The sequence below is a fragment of the Epinephelus fuscoguttatus genome, linkage group LG13, assembly GCF_011397635.1.
Source record: "Epinephelus fuscoguttatus linkage group LG13, E.fuscoguttatus.final_Chr_v1".
In the NCBI taxonomy this organism is placed as follows: domain Eukaryota; kingdom Metazoa; phylum Chordata; class Actinopteri; order Perciformes; family Serranidae; genus Epinephelus; species Epinephelus fuscoguttatus.
The window spans coordinates 10,725,815-10,743,403 of record NC_064764.1 but is presented as its reverse complement, the minus strand read 5'-3'; the positions used below and the strand labels follow the sequence as shown (position 1 = coordinate 10,743,403).

Below are 17,589 nucleotides of genomic sequence, written 5' to 3'. Positions count from 1 at the left end.
GCTGCCGGGAGTAATCACGATGGCATAAAAATAACATGTGGTTGGGTAGCGAGCAGTAAACAACAATTAAGAGACCCCTTGCGTAGCTCATGAAATGAATCATTGAAAATGCACTTGTGCCATGAAGACAGCTTCAGCCTCTCAGCCTCTAATTGACTATGAATAATTCAGCTGGCGAGTGGGATTAGCAGCACCGCCAGTATGCTATTGATTGACATGTTCCTGATTTTTTCTTTGTTGTCGGCAAAAAAAGTTGATTTGTAGAGTCTTAACAGTAAGAGATATTAGCATAGGAAAAACAACTATCTGGGAGAAGGAAAAATATTGCATCTTAGCTGGGGACACAATAAGATGATGTGTACGTGTCTGTATGATATGTTTTAACTAGGAGTGTCAAACATATGGCCCGCAGGCCAGAACCAGGCCACCATAGAGTCCATTGTGGCCCACTGGATGACTTTACAGACCTTATATTGATGCACTTATGAAGGCTAGGAGTTGCCAGGTTTCAGGAGCAAGTTAAACAGTGAATAACCTGCTTTATGTAAAATGCTGCTTTAGAGGCTTTTCCACCCTGACCATAATACCGTACTCTGACAGCAAAAAGTTATTGCAGCAGTGTTTACCCTATATCCATTTAGCAGTGGCACTCCTCAACTGCCATATAATTAGCACCACTACTATCTAAAAATCTCCCTTTTAGCAATTATCTCTCTATCTCTACTAAAAGCAGCTAGAGTCGGGGATGAGTAAGAGAATTAAATTGAACATCCCCAGATAAGGGTGCTCTGATCATTTGGCCACCAACCGTTATCAGCAGACTTTATAAATCGTTTGAAGGCCAATCAGAAGAGCCGATCAGATGACACAAAACACAAGACACAATTTCTTTAAACGCAGCTAAAGTAGCTTCACTCGTCTGGTGGTTCGGACAAACTGAAGCTCACATTGAACTGCTCATGGTTGACTGCTTATGTGACGTCCAGCCCACCTTCCTGATCTGAGTGCAGACACCCCATCTCTCTCCTAACTGCACACACACCATACTGAATGCTTCTGTAGAGGCTGCAATGAGCCAAAAAGTCCGTCGTTTGTAGTTTTACCCTCCAACAACTCCATCCTCCACTACATTAATCCACCAGCAAACCACCCAGCTCCTAGGCCGTCTATCCCTGGCAGCACCCTGACCAATTATGGAGGTAACTGTGGCGTTTCCGGAGCTCGTCTGTAATGCCAAGTTCAGACGAATGACTCGCGACAAGAAAAGGTGCAGCAGTGTAAATTGGCCAGTCTGAGCTCGACTCAAGCCGGCTGATGTTGTCACCTGTGACTCGGCTGGTCAAATCACCAGCAGCTGGTTCTACAACATAAGACTGGTCACCTGTTTCAATGGCCAATTGGTTTGTAGTGAAGTCTGCTGGTGAAGTCAATATGACCACAGACAGTGTGTTTGCTTCCTGAAGCTTCCAGTGTCGGACAGTGGGTCACTGCTGCTGCTCACTGTATGTGTTTATGCCCCCGACACATACACCCATTCTCAGTGACTGATTAATTGGTGCTGGTTATTTACGTTTGTGACGTATTTATTCTGAATACAGTCTATCCGATGCGTGTTTTGTTTATGTTTTTTGCTGTTTCAACACTACTACAAACACAACTGTAGCCAATATCTCACTATCACTATCACTATCCTCATTTATCAGCTCGAAATCAGAACAGAAGTAGCCTTCAGAGAGCTGTTGCATAGAGATGATACACCGTCTCATCTAGTTGCATTAGTGTGAACCGGCAGGTTTGTAGAATGTTGCAGATCAGCACACTGCAAGAAGTTGTGTGTTTCAACTCGTCTCATTGTGAATCTTTGGTCTGAAATGGGCTTTAGTCAAAAGAGGCATCACTTGATTTTGGTTTTGTTGGTCAAATTCTGCAAAGTCATACTGAGTAATTTTAGCCACTCTTATAAAGATACTACATTTTTCTACTTTTTTCTTGTAAACATTGACAGGTGTCATTTACTTTTTAAATATCTGTTTTCATACTGTAATTCCAATGTCTGAATATTCTTAAGAATTAAAAGTTAATTGACCTCTGAAAGGGTGTACTTGCATTTTTGGCTATTGCTTTTATTATATCAGTGAAAGACGGGGATCAATTTGGAGGTGTTGTTATTTATAGGTTATTATGCAATGGTGTTACTGGTCCAGCCCACTTGAGATTAAACTGGGCAGTATGTGGCACATGACCTAAAATGAGTTTGACACTCCTGGTCTAAACTGTCGCTGGTTCAGTTGAGGGCATGACTATGTGACCCATCTTACTTTAGAAGAGGGAGGCTTTAAGTCAGTGTGACACAGGTGACATGGTAAAAATGTGTGAGAAGGAGAAGTGCGGCAAGGGGAGTGAGTGAGCACATATTCAAGAAAAGAAAGTGACACTCTATCTGGCATGAAAGGACCAGCAGTAACACAATGCTCTCTGCTGCTTGCTCATGTTTGCGAGTGAACAAAGCCAGCTACGACCGCAGGACATCACATCAATCAGCTGTTGGCTGAACGGGGACAAGACGAGGAGCACAGGCATCAAGTGGCACAAGGGGGATTGTTTGTCTTGATATGGACAGCCTGAGCACAATTAGAGTATGGCCGTGTAACAGAGTACTATCCACCTGTAGGCCCCTGATTCTAGTCTCTGGGGAAAAATATCTGCAAACATTTCCCCTAAATGTCTCTCTCCCTCTCTCTGGTGTAGGAGCCAAGACACCAACCATGAACTGTTTTGCTGTGCTGTCTTCTCATGTAAATAAACTTTTATTGGTAAGCTGATTGACAGAATTGAATATTTCATAGTGGAAAGCAAATGAAGTAAGCAATTACCATGGTGATGAGAGGGCTGGCACCAGAACAGTGTGACTATGCTAGAGACCTGTCACTTGAGTTGCACAAATGCTAATGAAGTCAAAGACATCCCCTACAAAATTCTCCCAAATGAAGTCACTTCAAAATACACTGCTAATGCAGGGCTCTGCTGAACGCTTGTTTAAACTGAATGGAAGTAGGGTAGTAACAGTGGATTATTTTAAAATAACAGATCATTTTATACAGGCTTGTATCCACAATATGAAACCATGTTTTGTTTTTTCCAGCTTTGCAGCACTGTAAAATTCAATTTAATGTCGATAAAGCTCTGAAGAAATACACAGCGGAGAATATGCATTTCACACCAATAACATGCCTGAAAATCCCTTTTGTCTGCATCACCTGTTGAGTGCAGTGTTGAGTGCCAGGTCTTGAGATCTAGGCAACACACAGTACAGTAACACACTGTATTTATTAGTAGAATAAAATGCCATGCTGGATACAGCTAAATCTCCATCGTTTACTACAGTACGTTCAAGAACAGATGAGGAAACGGAGATGGGAGAGCCCAGAGATGTTACAGGCTGACAAACTCAAAACATTTTGTGCATCAGCGATGTAACTTTTGAAATTAATGCATTTGTTCCTGGAAAGTTATTTGGATGAGCGGATCTTGAGAAAGCTGCAAGCAGCAGTCATAGAGGTAAATATATTTTTCCTAGGGTGGTAAAGGTATGACGCACCTTACCCTGCCTTTGATTGGCTTACCCTGACATTCTTACCCTTATCCTAACCAATCTCATTCCTCTTGCCTAAACCTAAACAACCCATCCAACACAGGCAACAGGTAAGAGCCAATCAGAGGGAGAGTGGTGCAAGTCATGCCATCCCCATTGCCATCCTAGAAAAAAAGTGTGCAAACCGGAGGCCCAGCAATCAGCCCATTCTGAGCAGGTATGCATTTTAAACAAGCACTGCACTAGTCTTATCAAAACAACCCAAAACCAATTTGATTTATATTCCCTTGATTGCACACACATAAAGATGATTTATGAAAATATATAAAGATGAAGGTATCTGTTTTTGTAAATGAACCCCTCAGGGTCTTGATTTAGCAAGACTACAGCATTCATGTCATGTGCTTCTTCATGTGGACTATAGCTATAGCTGGATTGTAGCTAACCTCAGCTTAAAAACTTTCCGTTAATAATATTCAACAGCTTCTTATTGCATATCTTATGTCTGCAGCATTGCTAAATCTCATCTATAAAAGTAAAGTAAGTGGAAAAGGCACAGAAATAAATTAAAAGTCAACTGAGGTTCACTGAGGTTTGCTCTTTAGACTGAAGGTATGTTTAACGTTTTAGGTTGAGGAAAAATGCTGGAGTGTGCCATGTTTCCCCTGCGTGTGTGTGTGTGTGTGTGTGTGTGTGTGTGTGAGCATTCCTGCGAAACCTGGAGAGAAATGTGGTGTTGGGGATTAAAATTGTTGGCATCAGAAATGATGGCACAACATGATGAAACACTTGGACCAGCCCTTGTCTGTTGTTATATATAAACGTGAGCTGTGAAATCTTCAAGCGTTCAACCTTCAAACATCTTGTTTATAGTCTTAGTGAACAGACAAATATGAAAATTCTTTTCTGTCTCCTCAATGTTGTCCTTGCTGGTGTTGATTGCTTCTCTAAATTTGAGCAGTCTTGTATTTTGACCTACTGTCAACTACTTTACAGTAATGAAAAGGACGCATTGTGAGTACACACACACACACACACACACACACACACACACACGTACGTCTATTAATGTCAATGAACAACCAAACACCCATGTGTTGTTACCCTGGCAACCAAAGGCCAACTATTCTAAGTCAAATAAAAAGCAGGAAGTAACATCTTTCCGTATAGTGTGCCAAGTACTGACTGAATGACAAAAGCCCACTCAACTTCCCTTTCTTTGTTACTAACACTCTTTCAATGTCACTCTCAGTCTTTAACCCACGTATTTAACTTTCTCTCAGCAACCTCTAGCACTCTTCCATTCCATTCTGACAGGAGTCCTTTATTTTTTATTTTATTTTTCTTTAAATAAGAGTGAGCTTTCACTGCACTCTGTTTGGCTGAAACAGAGTTTTGTACGACCACAGTGTAAGCCAATGTGTGAAGTTGCTTTCACATGATCAGATTTGGAGTAAATCCATTTTTTCCTGAGGGAGGACTGACGCCCGACCCAAAAGGAACACTACATTATGAGATGAAGTTGACTTTTGACCTTCTTCATATAAAATGTCATCACTTCATCATTTTATTCTATTAGACATTGGTGTGACATTTGTCATAATTAGCTTATGAATTCCGGAGTTATGGCCAAAAATATAATTTGTGAGGTCACAGTTACCTTGACCTTTGACCTTCAACCACAAAATTCTAATCAGTTTATTTTTGGGTCCAACTGAACGTTTGTGCCAAATTTAAGGAAACTCCCTTAAGGCCTTCTTGAGATGTTGTGTTCAAGAGAATGAGACAGATGCAAGGTCATATTTTGTGAGGTTACAATGACCTTGACCTTTGACCTCTGACCATCAAAAATCTAATCAGTTCATTCTTGACTCCAAGAGGACATTTGTGCCAAATTCAAAGAAATTCCCCCGAGGCGTTCCTGAGATATCACATTCACAGAAATGGGACAGTCAGACTGCCAGCCCAAAAACATACCATCTTTGGCCACGGCTATCGCCGACATGGACACATAAAAAAAAAAAATAAATAAATTTAAAAACGAATAGAAGAATAGAATGTTAAGGAATCAGTAAAATAATCTATTGCTTTTGAAATCATTATGTAGCAACACAGAGCATACTTTAGAATAGTGAGTCCATCCCGACGATAACACACAATAGCAGACTTGAGGCAAAAGCACAGAGTCTTACAGTCTTATAGAGCAGCTTTAGGAAACGTCTGCAGTCTGTATTTGATATAGGATCAGCTGATTCTATTAATATCAACTGTGATCGCAATCTGCTCTCAAAAGCCTGATTGGGAAATCACTCATTGAAAGCCACCTTTCCTATCTTTATGTAACCAGTTGCCTGCTGGGAAATGTATTCAATTTCTAAACAATCAAAATTAATTGAGTCTTAACAACCCAAGTATATTGGATTTACAAAACTGATTTGCAATTTCCAAAGTGCACACCCAACATACACTGCCAAAAAGACAAAGTTCGAATTAGTTGTCAATCTGTGAAAGACCAAAATATTGAAAACTGTCAACATGTGGGTAATTTCAAATGTTATGAAAATATAACATGCCAGGGGATCATTGCGACCCCTGATGAGATGGGTGAGATGACTCTGTAAGTAGAGGGTAGCATGGTGGGACAGTTTGCACAGTCCTGCTGGTTGAGTGTGCCTGTGCACCACAGGATCCTGTCACCAAGCTCCTACCCAACACTACAGTGCCATTAATAGACTCAATTAGTAACCATTAGCGTGACATCCACAACATGTCCACAAACAAGGATGCCTTTCCCAACTGCCAACCCTTTCAACACTTGCTAACTGAGTTTGGGGAGCTAGGATGGGTTCAAAGTCAGGACAAGGTCCCGGCAGAGCACAAAGGAGCTAAAATGGGTTTATTATTGGAGTTGTGAGGCACAACAGGGTATGAGGAGCTGAATCTGGGAGAATGATTCGCAGCCATTAGCTTATTGGGTGACCACAAGGATTCATCAAGCCTCAAATCACATCAGTTGAGGCTGAGAGCTTCTGTATAGCTGCCCATTAAAAGCTCTGTGTCCCTTTTACTGCTTTGAATCTTCCTCTTGTCTACTTTTACTGCTTCTCTGGCCCTGTGGCCAATATCCAACTTCCTTTCTTTTTATTAAGTTGCGCAACAGTTAGCCAAATGACAAAAGGTGAATTAACTGTGTAATGATCAATTTCATTGAACTTGGTGTTTAGTTTACCTCATCCAAAAATGAAAACAATTAAAACTCAAATTGGAAATGGCCCATGTCAACATATTTGGTTGGTTTAGATGAGTGGCAGTAAAAAGACTGTTTGCTGAAAGGCTTTGGTGAAACAACAGATTCTCTCAAGTTTTATTCAAACTGTATCTCAAACATTGCATGTAATGGAGAGATAGACTAACAAATGAACAGGGACTGAGAACAAAGATACAATAATATGCTGAATAGCAGTTGGGCTGAAGGGAAGACCCTGCCAAGCAGTTTACAAATTCCTGCTGGCTAAATGTGTCGGTGCATTACAGGGTCCTGTCACCTTATTTGTCCCCGAGCACAACAGTGGCATTAATAGACCCCATTAGTATCTGTTAGCGTGACAACATCTACAAAATGTCCACAAACAAGCAAGCTTTTCCACTGCCAGCTTGTGCTAAATGATGGGAGGAAGTTGGAAAGTCAGGTCTGAGCTCTGACAAAGCACAATGGAACTGAGCTAAATGAGCTTATTAATGAGATTACAAAAGGGATACTTAGAGGCAAGTAAAGAACAAGAATTAAGAGCTCCAAAACTTTGGTGTGATGTGAAAGTTGTCTGATGGGCTGGATTAGATTCAGAAAGCATCTCTGTATGGAATCAAAGAAAAAAGAATTAAAGCATGAAAGCCAACCTTTATTTGGACTTTTTTGCGACTTCAAATCAGGAGAGCGCTCAGAAGTGGGAGTGCCGCCATCATAGCGCTCAAGCGTTTCCAAGCTGCTATTTTTCATGACGCAACACCTGCACCCTCAGGTAAACAACAGTCAACTTTTGGCACACATTAACATGCATCGCGTCATGCGACAAGGAACAAACAATCACAGCCTGCAGATATCTTTCCTTTCTTCCGTAAATATCAGTCTAAGTTAAATATGATGGAGAGGTTTGGTGCAGGACACACAAGATTTTGGACCTGATAACTGACGACTTCTGCTGGCTGGCTAGGTCAAGATTTGCAATTGAATACATCAGTTAACACCAAGGAAAAGATGGAGAAGACGGGCACCGGCCAAACTAGCATCCTGCTAGCCATTGTGCAGTTATCGGCTAACAAACTGGACAACCACTGTGCCCACATCAGTTTCCAACAGATAACTGTAATATCTATCCTTTGTTTCACTGAGACTTGGCCAAATCCTGGAATACCGGACAGCGTCTTACAACTACGTGACTCTTTTTCTATACACCAATCTGACAGAGCAGGGGACTCTGGCAAGAGAGAGGGACAAGGCGTTTGCTTTATGTGTAATAAGGACTGGTGTGACAGTGAGAATGTAAGGCGCTGTCCATTCAGATGCGGGTGCAAAGCGGTGCTGCCTGTGCTCAGGAGGAGCGCATATGCGGCCATCTGGCTGAGGTCAAGCTATGTAAACAAACTACGATGCATGCCCCCAGTGACTTGTGAGATGGAGCCAATCAAGAGTCCGAAGCATGTTCCAGGACATCGCCGTTGATGTCACCAGTGACATCACTGACTTCACTAAGGCTGTGGTGGATTTAATGTGCAGAACAACAGACGTAGCTGTAAGCCAGACTAAAGTTAAATCATTCCGCAAACAGAAACCATGGATTACCAGAGCCATCTGGAAACATGGACAGTTATAAAGCAGCAGCCAACAATGTAAGAAGAGGCAAAAAAGGACTGAATCACAGTGCACAGGTTGAAGCTGACAGGACCATATTTCAGTTGTACCTTGTATGATTTGATGTGACAAATAAACAATTGATTTATTCATGGAGCTCTGACCTCAGGATTTCTGGTAAGCAGGCTATGATAAGGTGCAGATTATGGTCACTTAGCAACATCAGGCGCAACCTGCCTCGCACCTAAATTATTGTGCTTTTCATAAAGGCCACCGGGAAATTGAAGCTTCCTTTATTGCTGACATTAGTTCAGATCCATCTACTATATGTCTAACACTCTCAAGTTGGCTTGAATGGTGGCTTTAGAACTTTCCCTCAATGATGAAAAACAGCAGCGAGGCTCAGTTTGAATTCAGTCTGTTGTAAGTGATTCCAGTGTTGTGGTATAAGGCGCAATCCATGAAACCGCAACATCAGCAGTTCAATTATAGCTGAGACCTTTCTTTCTGACACATTTCCTGTCGGTCTTCACTGACAATAGTCCAATACTTAAGCCTCATTTCTATGAGTAGAAGTGCGATACATTTCTGGCTAAAATTGCCAGTGTCAAAATCTGTCCGAGCCTATATAATCCAAAGTTACTGATGATAATGAAAAGTTATGGATTTTAGCTTTAATACCAGCTTTAATTGTTCAATAAATCTCTGTAACAAGCAAAGTTGGAGGATGGGGAAGTAAAAGTAAAACAGAGTGTGACAGAAGAGAATTTCATTTGCGGGGGCTTAATGAAGCACTGAGATGTGATGGCACTGATACAGCTGTGTGTGACACACACTTAAATTGTGCAAAGCAGTGAAGGGAAACTATTTTCTACACCAGTTAGACTCCTTACACTAAATTGAATCTGATTATTTCATATATTCCCCCAATCATTTTATACCTGGCTATGTGAAACTGGCACATTTAAACTCTGAAAGGATCTGTCCACTCTCTTCAATTATGAGTGGGCATCAAAATCCCACAAGATATAATTAGTACACACTTTAGTTCCACAAATGTGCACATACAGGCAAACCTAAAATGAGAGGATGTTACTTCAACTTCCTGCAGGTGTTTAAGTCACAAAGAGGTTTCCTTGAAAGAAGAAACTCACTGAAATGCATTAACACTGATTAAAAATCTCTCTCGATACCTGAATCCATTTGGTTGTTTAACAGTGTAATTTTCACACGAATAAGGTGTGTATAGTTTGTGTTAGCAAGATTTCTCCAGCTGTTTCAAATATGAAATGTTAATGTCAGGTGTTATAGCCTGTTCCTCAAAATCAAAGTGGAAGAGTTTCTTTCAGGATTCAATTTCGCACAAATATTCAACAGCCACACAAAGAGAAATCTGTCATTAGAGGCAGAGGTTATCATCTCTCCACCATCAGTAGTCTATAACAACCACAACACGTACATGTTACACATTCCACAGAAACAGAAAAGTGATTTACGACATATTAATAACAAAACTACTCCTGGAATGAACATCACATGCACCGCAGAGTCCTATAAACACTTCCTCTTTGGGTAGGACACAACAGGACTCTGATCACCACTGAGAAAAAGTTCCAGTCACACCAGTTATTCAAGATATTATAATATTTCTTCTAGCTGTTGCATTACCATCTTTCTTTCAAATCACTAAATGTGACCAGATTCCAAAAGGGATTCAGCCCTTTTTGAAGCAATAGATAGTCAGACAGGCCTACCCAAAGAGACCCTGATACATTTCTCCTTGCATGAATAACCAGACTGAATCCCTCCCTTCTCGCTCACTGTAACTCAGTATAACATCAGCAGTTACATGGCTAAAATATAGTCATTTACACAAACTGCCAATTGTGCAAAGAGATGCTCAGCTAAAAAGAAACAAATATATTAATGTCGACAAAGAAAATCCTGTTATAGCTCTGATCCAAGCAGGGCTCTGCTCGCAGCAGAGTCATCCTTTAAGAGGAGCACTCTGAGCCAATTTTTTTAGAGGGCCGCAGTGACCTTGTTCCTGTGGGGCCTGGAGTTTACGAGCGTGCACCAGCAGTTCTCCAGAGCTTGTAATGCTGAGGGAATAGTTTCCACAAGTGAAGGCTTAAAGGAGTCTTAGCAGTGCAGAGGCACAACCCTGCTGCTAGACGGTGAAGTTAGCCTCCAATTCATAGCAGTTAAGGGGAAATTTATAAATTTTAAATCACAATATTGATCAACCAAATGTCACTCTTTTGCACCACTTATTGTTGTGAAAGGGTGTTAAATTGAAGCCCTAACATAAAACCCTCAACATAATTTATTAAAGCTGCATTCACTGTCTTTTCTTCATCCAGAAAGGTGTCTGCCTTTAAAAACTACTTTTACACAGGTCAAACATGGACTTAATTAACAGACTCCAGTAACCATAGAAACACAGATTTAGATTAGAAAAACCTTTATTCTGTTTGTGAAAACACAAAAAGGTGTCACCCATCTAGTCCACAGCAGGCCTAGATCAAAATCACTTTACTCTGTCCAGTCACATCTTGTAGAACACAGTAAAGGTTTTATTAATCTGACACTGTATTTTAAAGAGTTACTGCAATCTCTTTGTTAATGAGCTCCAGGTTTTAAGTGTAAATTTAGGTTTTGTTGTTAAGATGAAGAAAGCAAAGTGAAATTGCCATTTTGGGGACTTTATTAATAAAGACAGGCCTAAAGGTTTCACAAATTTGAAAGCAGGTTTAACTGAGATATATAACACTCTTTTGCAACAAAAGGGAAAAAACAGAGAATCTGTGGCTTAATATTGTCATGTAAGTTTCCCTTAACTTTGCCCACTCAACCACCCCCCAATACATTGACAAAAACATACATAAAAACTTAAATTAAAAAGGACTAGGACTGTCCAGCTGTTGAAACACTCTTGCTAGAAATCAGAAGCCTATGTCAGAGTTTTGCAATGTTAGTTTCCCAGTGAATCCCAAAGCATGCTTGCTGACAATAATCTTGAAGACACTATCGACCGCCTTTAGACACTGGGTTGCTTATCTATTAAAACACTAACTCTTTTTTAAACCTGAAGGAGCGTAACACAGTCTGTTTCTCTAGGGATTAATGGCTAGAGGAATACCTGGATTTGCTGAACATAGAATGGACAGCCTGAAGTTGAGAGGACTTGTATGCAATGGATGTTTGAGATTTACCGTATGTTGCATAGCGTTCTGAGTGTCATCCCACCCCAGTTATTTGTTTTGTCATGCAGTGTTTTTTGTCTCTCTGATTCTTCTCTGATTTCACCATGAGAAAACAAATGATAAACTGTTAAAATTAAGAAAATATACATTTGCTTTGCTATGACGGGAAACCACACACCACCATCTGAAAACATTAGCATGTAACCATGATCATAAATAAACTTATTAGATTGCCATTATTACAAGCAGTTCTAAAATTATGGTGTATTGCAGTTCTCTGTGTGGTTTGTCCATGTGGTATTGCCATACCCTAACAAAAGGCGTGCTCGACTGCTTGGGTAGGTACAACTAATGTCAAACACTGCGCGTTACTGTCTCCTTTTTCATCACTTTAAAGTGTATTAAAAAGTATAGAAATAGGTTGAGAAAGTGCAAAAAAATTGCCTTAATTTCTTTTCATAAATAAAATATGACTGAAAGTTTCACACATTTAAAAGTAGGTAATTTTAAGGCTTTAGCTAGGACGTCCAACACTCTTTTACAACAATAAACAACAACAAAAAAAAAAAACTGAAAATCGGGTGCTTAATTAAGTCATTTAAATGTGCCTTAACCTTCCCCTTAACTCCATAATCGGAAGCTACGACCTGCAAACCAACTTCAGCGTCGTCCTGCTGCTGCTCTCTTGTGTTTACACTTCATGAAGACACAAGTTTACACCCAAAGCTGTGGCAGCGGCGGTCCAACCTCAGCACAAACCTCCATCTCACACTCACACACACACACACTGCTTTCTCCTCACACACACAAAAAGCAGTGGCTGTGTTATTCAGAGAAATCTGTGTAAAGGGCAGTTCGGTGATAACATTTTACCTTCAAGTCCTGTTAACGCGTGACTTAACTTACTGGTAAACAAACAGCTGTAATTAGGCGACTAAATTCCCCGCTACATCTGGGAACTCTCTACACTAACCTCACACTTGGAGGAGAAACAGTTCACAATGTATAGCGCGGTGCTGCAAGATAACTCAAAAAAAGGAAAGTGGGAAGTTTGAAAAATATAGTTGAACTCCAGAGAAGTCACTTTGCGGACACTGGTGTTGTTTCAGACGACTTTGAAACAGCGTAACTACCTTAACGGTGAGATTAAAAGTCCTGCTTAACCAGGGCAGCTGAGGAGAAGGAGGAACGTTGTTGCACAACACGTATAGTCGACAGTTTTTAAGTCCACTCCGAATTGTAATACTGAACAACAATGCCTGTATTGCGCAACACTTTCACTTTCTTTCTGCTAACTATTAAACACGACAAAAACATTAAAAGTCAAGTCTGTTAGAGTAACAGCAACTCAGGGGGACTCCGAGAAGGAAAAGCGCAGAGACCTAAAACAAGATAAACGTACTTTTGTTGTCACGGAACTTTCTGCACGTTCAAGCCAAAGAGATGACTGTGTCATAGTTTATTAGTTTATGGGTTTTTTTTAACAAAACAGAAAAGAAACAGTACCTGAATTGAGCACCCTTGCGCGCAAATGGCAGGTTTAGTCTCAGGCTCCGGGAGCATCCACAGAGCAGGGTTTTAGGACCCGTCGGTACTGTAGAAATCATTGAGCCAGCACCTCCGCCATACTGAATTAATCACGTGTCTGACAACCTCCTGTATTTCCGTGGGGGGCGGGGCCTGCGGGACAGGGTGACTGACAGCTGAGGGGAAAGTGATGTCACTGTGACTGAATACATGAATGAAGTCTGACATTCTGCTCTACATGATGTTGCAGCAGATAATATGTCACACAGGTGTACAGGGAAGACCAGAGTTGGCTGGCTACAGGGGTTTGTTGGTACACAGCTATTTTTTGATATTCTGAAGGTCATAGAAAATGTTTGCTTTCTTGACCTGCACTCATCAGCTATGTTAAAACATATGAAAGTCTCTAAGATTTTCGGGAAGGTTAACATTTAAGTTTTATATTATTGAAATAAAAGCAGTACTCTATTGAGGAAATGTGGGCTATTATAAAATGGAGTGCAAGACAGATATTAGGAAAGTGTTACAACTAAACAGACAAAGAAATCAGCTATAATTTGATTTAAGATTTGAAAGTCTGTAATGAGTAGTTGTAGGTGGCTAATATAGTTTCATCATAAAGATGGGTCAAATGTGAGCTTGACACTGATTTTAGGGTTGGTGCACATGTGCAAACCAATTGTAAAATTAAGAGTTGTAACTAACTGTATTTTGAAACATTAAAACTTTTTTTTTAAAAGTTTAGAAACAATATTTATATGCTAATTGTGATTATTTTGAATTAGACAAACATGGTGGTCTGACCTATCTGACGTTTCTGCTCCGCTTATTTTATGTACTCTGATGCTTTGTTGATAACCCAAATCTATCAGCACAGAAGTGAAATGATGTACTGCTGTGGATGGGGCCACAGCAAAATGTAATTTAGCCACCTAAAAAAAATAATATCTGTGTACGTGTATGATAAATTTTAATATTTGCTCCACTTTACCTTACACATCAAGGCAGCAGCTGCTTATGTTACCTAAAGTAACTGTTTTCGTCAGTGGAGTCTGGTGGCTTTGATATAACAACTTCAGTTACATGTCGGAAAAGACTGTCTGACAACAAGGTAAAGTGGAAAAATATCCTAAATATAGCTTCCACTTTAATTGATGTTGATTTTGTTGGTGGGCTTTTTTAAGGTGGCTACACACAAACTAATTGAGGCAACATCTGCTCAGCCCCATTTGATTTTAATGTACATGACGCAAAGTTGTTCTACACGGAAGTTATTGTAAATAAAAATTGTGATTTGATCTATACACTGTGGTTCTTGTTTGAATCAAATGTTAAAATTGTTTCCATTGGTTGGTCCATATTGTTGTCACTATAGCATTTTAACATTGTGCCAACCACAAATGCACAGCATCACCTAATTTTAGGATTCATTTGTGTACAATCAAACATATTTATAGCTCAGACTCTTAGCTTTCATTTGCTGTTGGTTAGAATATTCTTACATAATTAGGCCCGTGAAGAAGTTCCTGGTACTATTTGGGGGGCAGGAACTACTACAGGAACGTCCTCTCACTCAGCCCTCTCAACCGCCGTGTCTCCACTGAGAGAGCGCAGTAGGAGGAAGGTTCCTGTAAAGTTACCGGGCTCTGGATTTGACGTAATCGTTGCACAACCATTTTGACCGGGGCGACGTAGGGGTGTAGGGACGCCGTTAGCTGTTAGCCCTTAGCGGTGTCTGTAATACTCAGTAACTCAATAAACAGTCCGTGAAAATTTTTTTTTTCCAGCGGCTGTCTTAGTTACAACATGATTAAGCTAACTGGAGTAGTTTCATGTCATATCTGACAATGGGAGGCTTTTAACAGATGACGTACCGATGTTAGCTTTGCTGCTGCTGTTAGCTGTCCCTGTCAGCTGCAGCCACTGATGCTTTCTAGACATCGTGATTTCCCAAAACTGAATAAATACCACACATAGCAATACAAAACTGCTTTGCTAGCTCAATCATGTTGTAACTAAGATATCTGCTGGAAGAAAATTTTTTTTCACGGACCGTTTATTGAGTTACTGAAGCTATGAACGAGCTAACCCTCATCTGCTGAGTTTTAAAAAAGCTGGCTATTTTGTCACTTTTTGTTGACGTCACATCCCACCTTGAGTATATCCAATCAGCACCAAGTAATCCCAAGCCCCAGCCAGGTGTTTCTTGGGACCATTCTGAGTACCTACTCTGAGGCAGGGACCTGTTTAACCCCTGTAAAAGTTCCGGAACTCTGTCCTTCGGGGGTGGTTCCGGCGGTGGAGACACGCACCAATGGCCCCAGCCCCATAAAATTACCCCGAAGTTCCTGCGGTGGAAACGGGCCTATTATGCCAGAGAAGTACAGCAGAGAGAGAAAAATGTGCCAACCAACCCAGTCTCCCCTATCACGACTGTTTGTGTCTTCATCCTCCAAACCATCGTTAAGTCACATTGAGCCTTAAAAATGTTTCCTCAGTGTGGTTTTGTTGTTCATGGTTTATGTGATGTTGCTTAACACCATTATGTGTTCTTGTTTAATGAGACTGTGGCACTCAACAGTGGGTCACCCATTATATCACTATAATATTCATTTCATATCTCTGTGTGTTGCTTACCTGTTCTGTCCTATTCTTTATTATTACAATATGCTAAATTCTTTTTTTTTTTTTTTTTAAAGATATTCTTTTGGGGCATTTTGGCCTTTAATTGATAGGACAGACAAGTGTGAAAGGGGGAGAGAGAGAGAGAGAGAGAGAGAGAGAGTGAGAGAGAGAGAGTGACATGCAGCAAAGGGCCACAGGCTGGAGTCAAACCTGGGCTGCTGAAGCAACAGCCTTGTGCATGGGGCACCTGCTCTACCACTAAGCCACCGACACCCCGCAATATGCTAAATTCTATAGGGACATAATGCATGGTGTCTGTAACTGCATACAATTTCTTCATTTCGCCATATTTTGTGCCCATGGAGCGAAACAGTGACATGACTAAATAAGCATCAATCAAGGTTAAAGATTTGATGAATAAGTTAGTTTTTATTCATTCAATCTGCAACAGATACAACTCATGCCATATGAGTCAGACCACAATTACAAGCAGCCAAGTCAGAAAAAAAACTGTAACATCAGCCTCGAATTAAACATGGCTGTGACGCCTCCATCACTGACAGTTACATCTAAATAAAATCTAGAATGAATCCTAAGAGAATCAATTCAGCTAATTAAAGGAAGTTTTACACTATTTGTTTGTATCTGGTTTCACTTGATAACTAATCACCACAACTATGTAACACAACAAAAGCAACTAAATTAAGGATTTAAACAATAAAACCAAAACTCCTTCCACCTCAGGCCTGTGAGAAGAGAGTGGTCAAATGCAAAAACAGAAACAGAAATCTCTTGTGATAAACAACCCAAACTGATCATGTACTGTAACCTCCACTACTTAAGCTGATTGTAAAATGTTTTCAGTGCCAGTAAATTATTAAACAGGGAAAAACAAATTCCATAAAATCATTGTCCATTATAACACCTCATATGCAAACTACAAAGACCACTCCTTGTAGGTTATTATTGTCATTTGCTTCCTTGTGTAGCCTGAGTCCACTTCAGCTTCTTCTATTTCACCTGGTGATTTCCAGGCAACCTCTTCAAGAATGACTTTCCACAACTGCAGGGAACATGTGTCAACTTGTCGCATTCAGCAGTTGGTTTAATACTCAGGTGGAGAGACATAAAACCAACAGTAGATTTTCCAGTTGAGAATACTGAGACGTGTATTCTTGTTGGCTGATGGTGATTTTGCATCACTGTTGGTTCAGAAAATAACAATCTGCTTCCTGGAAAAGAGCCTTCCCGTTAAACCTGATGGAATTAAGATAGCTGGAAGATTTAATAATGTATTTCATTAAAAATGTTGATGGCATATGTTTAGACTGGAATGCTCCTGGAAATTAGGATTTATCACCACTACTCACAAACAGCTTAAACTGTCTTGTTTCACTGAAGTGTTGGTTTTGATTACCCTTATTTTTGCTTCCGTGAGCAAACATTTCCTTAAAAAAAGCACAAAATGCTGAGGCTGTTGGTGTCAGGTTTTCCACACAATGTAAATCAAACAAGCAGGAAACTCTTTGAACACTCCATACAAAGAGGGGAAACTTAGGTGTGAACCACAGGCCGTACAAATTAGGCACGTAGCTTATGTGATGTCATCTATTAATTTGTAGACTCCCATTTAGAAGCCTTGAGTTTGGAATTTCGGCCATTGCTATCTTGGTGTTTTGGAGTCGGAAGTGACCATATTTGGATGAGAAGCTGAGCCGTAAACATGTTTATTTCTGCTCTAAAGTTGAGCATCTTAACATGGGGGATTATCTGGCCTCTAGAGCCAGCCT

The 17,589-nt window shown here is 40.4% G+C and overlaps 1 protein-coding gene across 1 annotated transcript in view; it reads right to left on the bottom strand.

Annotated features, from left to right (window-relative positions):
• Positions 1–13,288, bottom strand: part of hdac4 (histone deacetylase 4) — a 150,717-nt gene extending 137,429 nt beyond the window's left edge. Inside the window, exon 1 of the mRNA XM_049593745.1 lies at positions 13,154–13,288. The gene's annotated coding sequence lies outside the window, so the exon portion shown is untranslated. The remainder of the gene's footprint in view (positions 1–13,153) is intronic.
• Between the last annotated feature and the right edge of the window lie 4,301 nt (positions 13,289–17,589).